Consider the following 9,629-nt stretch of genomic DNA (forward strand, 5'->3'; position numbering starts at 1 on the left):
CTGGACCGGTGACCGAGTTAACACCTGTTAACCCAAAACCTGTCAGGATCATTTGATACAGTAACCACTATATATCATACCCACAACTAAAGAAAGAAATTTCTATATTTTAGCAAAAGTCTTACATGTATATACCTGTAAATACCCCAATACTCTTGATACCCAAATTGTATTATATAATACATATACATAGGGGCCCGAAGGCATGATATATACACAAGAATTACAATTTAAACATCCAAAGCACAAAAAGGGTACCATTATAAATAATCAAACAGAAATCCCGGGTTGGTATCAGTGTTGCTGTCCCACGACACAACTCTCACACTGGAACTCGGCTCCGTGCCTAAGATCTTCTAGGACCAACCAGTCTTCAACTGAAAACTTTATAGTGGGCCCCGGCTCTAGCTCCTCAGCTGGAAAGACCAACAAGATTATCTAAAAAGTGATACACATGTGGGATGAGCTCACTAGCCCAATAAGTAAAAAGAAAGACCAAGCAACCATTCACAATACAGATGCACATATATGTATGCAAGCTCATTTTATTATCTTAAACTACCTACACATCATACCTAAGTCATAGGTCATGTGTTACTGGCAAACACAATGCGCGTATGCCTCGGGTACGAGCCGTAAACCCCATCCCACGATACACCCATAGGGTTGCCAGAGAAGGCTAACCATGGGTACTAGAAAAGTCAATGGGCCTTGCCCTGCATTAAAGTAAAATGGACATTGCCCTACATTAATTTAAAAACAGTATGATTGGCTCTCTTGTTATACCACCAAAGTTATCAACTATCCTAGTGATCGACCGGGCATATTTCTAACCGCCACCGTTGGTACACAACCTCGGACTTCCCCCCAGTGACATACCCAACACCTAAACCCTTGCTGGGAAGGGTTGTAGCACAGGGATTCCTAACTGTATGCTTCTATATGAGATAGTATGACTGCATAGTGCCTCCTCATCCCATTCCAAGGGCCACCAATGTATTTGTGTCCAAGCCGACTACGATAACTAGTCTAGCAATGCATCATATTCAATAATTTAAAGTCTTCCATCTCATATCTCAATGCATGCAAATGGCATTCGAGGATGACTAGTCTACACACAATAATGAAATGATGACATGGTTAGTCTACGACAATAGTGGAATGATGTAAAAACACTTCAAAAATAAAGTTAATGTCCTCTCCCCACTTACTTAGTAGTGTACAATGATCACCCTTGGTACGAGAAAGATCCGACGTGCGACGACGTGAGTTTCTACTTTAACCTATCATAAAAGGGGTTGAGCTCTGCATATCTCCACTTTAGGTTCAAAATCAATAGAGTACGATGATCCTAATGCATTTAGAATCATGAAAGTAGGTTGCCCAATAAATTTGGGCCCAATTGGAACCCAAAAATTCAGATTGGTAGGTCAACCGACGGGCAAGGCACCCATCAGTCCTTGCCCCCCTCTCGATCCAAGGACACTGCCTGGACCGGCAGGCCAGGAGTGACGGGCTAGGTGCCCACCTATCCTTGCTCATCGATCGGCTCAGGGGTGCTGCCTGGATCGACGAGCTCTAATTGGTGGATCCATCCACTTTCAAGGCACCCACCAATCGGAACCGGGATTTTGCTCTTCACTCCCATCCTTCATCCCACCTTGGGGAAACCACCACGGGTTGATTCGACCATATTTTTCACAAATGTAAGGTTCCATATCATGATTGCAACATAGATCTAGGATCGATTCAAAGTTCCAAGCTTGGGCTTTACCTCTTTGCTCAAGAACACTTCAAAAACCTCAAATCTTCTCTTTAGCTCAAGAGATCAACAAATGCTTCAAAAATCTTGCAAGTTTTTCCTCAAAATCCTTCATAAACAATATGTAGGTCCTTTATTAAAACTTAGATTCACATTCCCAAGAGAGATTAACAAGATCTAAAGGATTCCTACCCAAATCATAGGATTTCACTTAGGGTTTCATGAGGGTATAAGAAATATCGTCTTTACTCACCTAAAAACGCAGATTTTGAGATGAGGGTCACTAATCCGGTGTCGAATTCAAGAGGTCTAACTCCGACAATGCACAACGATCATCTTCTTTCCCATTTCTTCCTTCTTCTTCCCTTCTCTCTCCTTTTCTCTCTTCTTTACTTTTCTCACCCACCGTGTAAACACAATAAATGAGGGTGAAGAAAGTAATAAATGCTATTTATAGTGAGGTCAAAATATCTAAAGATCAGAGTTGTATGTCACACTGGTGAGTCTGACCCATCTATGATCACCCACCAATCAGCCAAAACTTAGCCGAATCATTGAGACTTTCGATGGGGCTCGACCTCGACACGTATTCTACTCTTGGTAATCGATTAACACTCGTACTTAACATAGAATACAGCCCGGTGATACATGCAAGTGTACGGCTTGGGTACACAGACCACACTAGGCATCTACTCCAACTCATCTGGCCAACCCGAGTTTAGAGTCACCCTTGTTACGTGTTCCATAAGGTACCCACCTTGGCTCGCTTGGGTTCAGGTCCTGCAAGACCAAATCGAACCAACCGAAAAATTAGACTGGGTTTAGAGAGTAGGGTATCACACCTTAAACGTTTGGAAATTTCGATTGGACCCGTTCAACTTTTGGAAATCTCAATTAGACTCTTAAACTTTTGAAAATTGCAATTTGACTCCTCAAAATTTTGGAAATTGCAATTAAGGTCCCTTATGTCATAGTGGAAAGAAACACGTTTGATTGGGAGATATGGTCACTCTTCAGGGATTCTAATTATCCATAAGTAAAAGCCTCATGGTATCCTGGTACTATTTTAAAGGATGTTGGCAGACACATGCAACAGTACATGGGCAAATTAGATGAAAGTAAGTTCATTATTTCACTTAACTTTTCTATGTGCACTTATGTCTTAACTAGCCTATCTTGTTTATTTTATGCCAAATATGTATCTTATGCAAGGGCCAATTTGGTCACAATATCATTTGATATGAGAATGAGTTCTTTTCATGCATTATGCTTTATGGTTATGCTGAATGTGATCACCATTTAACTTTTTCTCTGAATTTCTGAACTTATTAGACAAAATGATTGAACAAATGATGATGAAAATATGCTTTCTTTCTTTCTTTCTTTTTCTTTATTATTCTTATTCTTATTATTCTTATTCTTATTATTATTATTATTATTATTATTATTATTATTATTATTATTATTATTATTATATGCATCATGTTCCATGATTGAGCATTATGAGTATGTGTGTGAACTTACCATATGGCCCTTTCTTGTGATTTCTGAATTTTGGTTATCATTATGCATATGAATTTACCAGCCAGAACCATCTTATAAATGATATGGGTCGCCTCACCAAGTGTATGAATGGTACGGTACACATTGCTTTGTCCCAATGTTAAGGAGAGTATAAGGCTAGCTAGCTTTGGCTTCGTTGCTCTTCTAGATACACGTGGTCTAGACTTTTCCTTGACTTGTGCTTTGGCTGAGAGATGGTGGCCAAGCACTGACACCTTCCATCTTCCACAAGGTGAAATGACAATCACTCCATTGGATTACCACGCTCTTATAAGCGTCAAATTTGGGGGAACTTCTGTTTCTGCAAATAATTATTCTTATGATATCAGAAAGATCAGTTCCCTCCTGGGCTTTGAAGTTACTGAACAACTGATGCTTCCAGTACAGTTAAGGAGCGAAATCAAACTGAGAGACAACTCCGCTTCTGAACTCCAAGATCAATTGACAAGGTCTTTTCTGATGTATCTACTTAGCCAAACCTTCATAAGTGACAGCTTGGATAGGATTGATCTCCGCTATGCGTATTTCTTCGAAGATTTCGAGAAAGCAATAAAATTGGGGCGAACTTGCCTATGCTCATTTCATCTCTATGTTGGATACTCTGGCTAGTGGAAATCAAAATCTCAAAGGTTCTACCTTTGTACTTCAGGTATTTTGAATGTTTCTCCTTAAGCCTTTTCTCTCTTATATAATATATTCCTAGAATAGGAAATAGCTATGGGAATAAGGGCAAGGCTTTTGTGCTATACTCCTAGAACAGGAATCAACTGGGGGAGTATGCTATGGGAATATGGGCAGGGCTTCCGAGCTATATCCCTAAAATAGGAATTAGCTATAGGAATATCGAAATTTTAAAATTAACTATAAACATTCAAGCAGTGCTTCCGTACTAACCTGAAATGGATGACATGGGCTTTCAAAACTAGGGCAAGGCTTCCATACTAGGGCATCAAATTTAAGGAACTTTGGACGATCGGCTTTGAAATTTACCAGACTCTTGCATTCTCTCTCTCTCTCTCTCTCTCTCTCTCTCTCTCTCTTTTACAGTGCTTCTGAAACAGGAATTTCTCTCTCTTGGGATTTCTCAGCCCTTCTTCAGGGTGACCTGGGTCACCTATTTATAGAAAAACCTAAGGCATCTGTGAAAATCCTTACAGGGAGATGGTAAGGCTTACCATCTACATGTAAGAGCTTACACAGAGATGGTAAGGCTTACCATCTCCGTGGAAGTAAGTGTTAAGTGGATCATCATCTGTGAAAGCCTTAAAGGGAAATGGTAAAGCTTACCATCTCTGTGGAAGCCATCCTTTGCAAAGATAGCTATCCATGGAATGCCTTAGGGTGGGCAGTTGTAGACTTAGGCAGTTGATTCCTATTAGTTGAGGGGAAGGCAGGTAGGTATGGTTTGGTTTGGGTTTAGTCTAGTTTGGGTTTGTTATGGTTTACTAGGCTCAAAGTTTAGGTAGGTAATATGACACATCTGGGTATCTGTTCTTTTCATGCAAGATATCAACATGATTGTATTTCTGAATACTCTCTGATGATACGGGAATCGTGCACATGCTAGGCTCAATTGTTGTATTCTAGAAAAAGGTATCAATGACCACTTTCAATCATCCTCCCTGTATCATTTTAACAATATTGGGATGAACTCCTGACCGGTCTTACACGTAATTGTACACCGCAAGCTTTTGTATAACAGCTTTAGATTGGGATAACTGGGATTAGCTGGAATAGTCTGGACTTGTGCCGAAAATTTGATTTCTTTGTGAAAGAGAGAATATAATTTTCATCATTGCTCATAATTCATCATTGTGAAAAGGGGGGATAAAATTTTGTGCCTACAACTGTGTGTGGGTGCATAAAAGTTGTAACCCTTTGACCACAAACAATAACCAATGAGAATCAACTTATGATTTTAGGGTCAAGTATAATTCATGTGGATTGTGCAATCTAGCTTCAATAGGACAGTCCCATTTTCATAAATGTATTAAACTAGGTTTACTTCCATTCCATAACTCGTAAGGAGCTTAGGAACTGACTTACTTGGAAGCCGGTTCAAGATATACACAACTATCTTTAATGCTTCACTCCACAAGAATTTAGGTAATGAAGAGTTGTTCATCATACTGTGTACGATTTCCATGATGGTATGATTGTGTCTTTCTGTAACCCATTTTGTTCAGATGTACCAGGAGTTGTGTATTGGGAGATATACCTTTAACTTGAAGAATTAGGCAAATGGTCTTTCACTTTGCCCTACATCAGTATGTCTACCATAATATCCACCCCCTCTATCAAATCTTACACTTTTGATCTTTCTATCTAACTTGTTTTCGACTTCAGCACAGAACACTTCAAAAGCATTCAAAGTGACCACAAATTTCAATGTGTAACTATTCCAAAAGTGAATTGGTCCTTTTGGCAGCAACTTTATTTGTCTTAGGTTGTTTACTTGTAATGCAATTTATACAAGTGGTAAAATCAGTGAAGTATAGATTTAACAATATTCGATGCTTCACTAACCTCTCTATTTTAGGTCTAAAAATATGACTTAAATGTCTATGCCGTAGGGATGAGGAATCATTATTGTTGGATTTACGCTTTGATCCAACATTCACATGTAGAGCAAAGATTGATTTGAAAAAATTAGAATCCAAATTAAGTTTATAAAGACTATCACATAAATATCTAATTTGCACTAGATTTGTGCTTTAAAAATGTTTACAACCTTATCACTAAATGTAAACTTAAAACATTCACAATCGAGCGTCGATAATGAAACTAAATTTTTAGAAATGGAAGGAACACAAAGAGTATTCATAAGGTCCAACTGGAATCTAGTATCCAAAATAAGTTTATAAGTGCCAATAGATCGGACTTCAGACTCTTGACGATTTTTCATGTAGATGACACTCTCACTTTGATTTGGTTTTCGGTTATAAGAAAGCCTTGCATAGAATTAGAAATATGAATAGTTGCTCCTGAATCAATCCACTAAGTATTACAACGAACATCAATAAGACTGATTTGAAAATATACTAGGATGATATCATTACCCTTCTTTTCGAACCAAGTCTTACGTTTCTGACAGTCTTTTTGAAGGTGTCCTACTTTTTTACATAAAAAATACTTCAACTTGTCAGTTTTCTTTTCCTTATCATCAGACTTTCAATCGGAGGCTTTCTTTGATGTATTGTTCTTAAAATTTTATCTCTTCCTTTTATTCTGGTTGGATACAAAATTGATCACCTGGCCTCCTTCCTCATTCAATCTCCTTTTCTCTTAGACATACATACTCTGAATTTCATTCAGAGTCTACTTATCTTTATTTGTATTATATTAGATCTTGAATGCTCCAAAACGAGGAGAAAGTGAAGTCGGAATGATTTGGACAAGGCAACCTTCATTCATTACCAATTTTAGGGGTTTTAGTTGTGCACAGATACTTACCATTTTAGATATGTTGTCCCCTACCCCATTAGTACCAGTGTACTTCATTATTATTAGTTTAGTCATCAAAGTCCTAGCCAAAGATTTATCTGTGATACCCTACTTTCTAAACTCGGTCTAATTACCCATATTGACTTGGGTTGATCATACAGGGGCTGAACCAGAGAGAACCAACACAAGTATCATATGGAATATGGTAGGAAGAGTGACCTTGAACTCGAGTTGGCCCGACATGACCGAGCGGCTACCAAGTGTAATATGTGCACTCAAGCCTTGCACTTACATGCATCACAAGACCATATACAAGGGGTAAAGGTATGTACCAGTATTTGTGGATGCCTACGTAATTTAATTATGTGTGGGAGTTGATTTCCATTGATGCCCAAGTGGAACACTAACAAATGGGCTGACTGGAAGGCATGACACTGGGGGGCTACGATGCCCACCTAAGATACGCACCTGAGATATACCCACCTTAGATATGCCCACCTAAGAGACACCCACCTGTGACTAAAAGACATTTTGGGGACCCAGGTATAAAAGGGAGATATTTATTGCTTTTCTCCCTCATTAATGTTAGTTGGTTGGTGGGAGAAAGTAAAGAAGAAGAGAGAGAGAGAGAGAGAGAGAGAGAGAGAGAGAGAGAGAGAGAGAGAAAGAAGAAAGGAAAAGGAAGAAGAAGAAGAAGAAAGAAGAAGGGAATCGACCATAGAGCTTCACTGGAGCTAGGTCTTGGCATTTTGAGGCTGGAATGATGGTTAGCTCGCCAGGATCTTCGATTTGAGGTAGGTATTGTGCATATTCCAAGGATTCTTAGGAAAACCATTTTTCTTAAACCCTCTTTTGATTTTTGGGAAAAAAAATCACTTAAATCTTGCTAATCCTACTTGGGTAATCGACTCTAAGGTCTAATGGAAGGTGTGTACAATAATTTTGAAGGATTTGGAAGGAGTGTTGATAAAGATCTAGAGTTTTTGAGAATTCTTAAGCTAAAGGAGTGAAATTGGGGTTTTATTGGTGTTCTTGAGAAAAGAGGTAAGAATCTCCCTTTTTTTTCTTTTGATTTGATCTTAGATCTAGGTTGTGGATATATGAGTGGACCTTAGATGAGGGATTAGTGTCACTGGATCAACCCAAAATGAGTTCCCCAAGCCAGAGAGAAGATGGGAAGATGATAGCAAAATTCTCGTTTTCTGACTGGCAAGTGTCACACCGGTGGGTCTCAGTGTGCCCAGAACTCAGTTTTGAGTCTCTGGCCTGACCGACGGGTTTCAGACTCACCAGTCAGAGTCTCAGATCCACCTATCAAGCCAGTGTGCCCAGAACGGGACCAAATTAGATGGGAAACCCCCATTTATGATTCTAAACCTGATTTGAGTGTTCAATCACGATGATTTTGACCCCAAAGTAGTGAAATGATAAATTATTATATTTATGATAGGTTAGACTCATTATACGCATACCCACACATCGGATCTCCTACATACTGGGTGCAAACACCGGGTACTTATACAAATAAGTGGGGAGTGGACTTTGATTTAGTTTCGGAGTATTTATGCATCACTTAATATGTGTTAGTCTATTTATATCATCATGTCACTTACTTGTAGACTAGACATTACGTATGCGATATCACGCATCGTATCTGAATTTATATAATATGCTATGCTTTGTTTTATGTTTGAATATTCATTATGTCTTGATGTATGTGATGGGAGAATCTCATTTGGACATGATGTATATGCTAGATTAGATGCCGTAGCCGGTTTGAAAATGAGTGCATGGTGGCTCGTGGAATAGGACGCGATGCTATCGTGTAATCGTACTATCTCATATAGAGGTATACGGCTAGGATTGATATACCCCTTTGTTCTATGACCCTTCCCAATAGGGGTTTACGTGTTGGGTTACCATTGGGGGAACCATCGGGTCGTGGTCGTCGAACTCCTACAGCGGTTAGAAGTACGCACGGCTAATCATTAGGACAGTTAATAACCCCAACGGTATATTCAAAGGGCTGATCGTACTACTTTTATTTCGAGTGGAGTCACCCATTTACTTTCTGTCATTTAAATTGTCAGGAATCAGCTTACATTTACATTCTGATACCAATGGTGGGTGGGCCTTCTCCGATAACCCTATGGGCATATCGCGGGATGGGGTTCGAGGCTCGTACCCAGGATATACGTGCACTGTGGTTGTGAGTTGCACATAGCCTATGACCTAGTAATGTTGTTTAGGTGAATAAGATTAAAATGAATTGCATACATATAGGTTTATTTGTATTGTGACTGCTTGTGTGGTCTTCCTTTCCACTTATTCGGCTAGTGAGCTCATCCCATGTGTACAACTCTTTTTAGGTGATTTTATAAGTTACCCGCCTGAAAATCAGGAGCTGAGTCCCACTGTGGAGTTTGCCTCCGAGGATTGTGGATCCTTAATGAGTTCGAGCACGGTGTTGATTGCATGTGTGAGGATTGTGATGTATAACAGCAGTGACTCCAGATTGATTCTTTTTTATTCTTTTGATATACCATTTTGGTGACTTAATGCTTAAATTGTTATATTTTTATGTGTATATCATACCTTTGGGCCCATATGTATATAACTTTTATAACTCAATTTGGGTATCAAGTATTTGGGGAAAAATTACTGGTATTATTATGAACAGGTCTTCCGCTAAAAATACAAGTCTTATATTACTTTAGTAAATGTATGTTGTATAGTGGTTACTGCATTGTTGATCCTGACAGGTTTGTGAGTTAACCGGAGTTAACTCGATCACCGGCTTGGTTCTATGAGAACGGAGTGTGACATTATCAGCAATAGTAAAACGGTTCTCTACATTGGT

At 39.0% G+C, this 9,629-nt stretch overlaps 1 long non-coding RNA gene across 2 annotated transcripts; it reads left to right on the forward strand.

The window, feature by feature from the left end:
* The first annotated feature begins 7,422 nt into the window (after window positions 1-7,422).
* Window positions 7,423-9,629, forward strand: LOC122085982. 2 transcript variants are annotated; one of them, XR_006142304.1, is made up of 3 exons: window positions 7,423-7,563; window positions 7,718-7,813; window positions 9,532-9,629. It is a non-coding gene; the product is annotated as an uncharacterized LOC122085982 (long non-coding RNA). The 2 variants fall into 2 exon arrangements; XR_006142303.1 differs by lacking the exon at window positions 9,532-9,629 and adding an exon at window positions 9,139-9,452.

Source organism: Macadamia integrifolia, chromosome 8, assembly GCF_013358625.1.
Source record: "Macadamia integrifolia cultivar HAES 741 chromosome 8, SCU_Mint_v3, whole genome shotgun sequence".
Taxonomy (NCBI): Eukaryota; Viridiplantae; Streptophyta; class Magnoliopsida; order Proteales; family Proteaceae; genus Macadamia; species Macadamia integrifolia.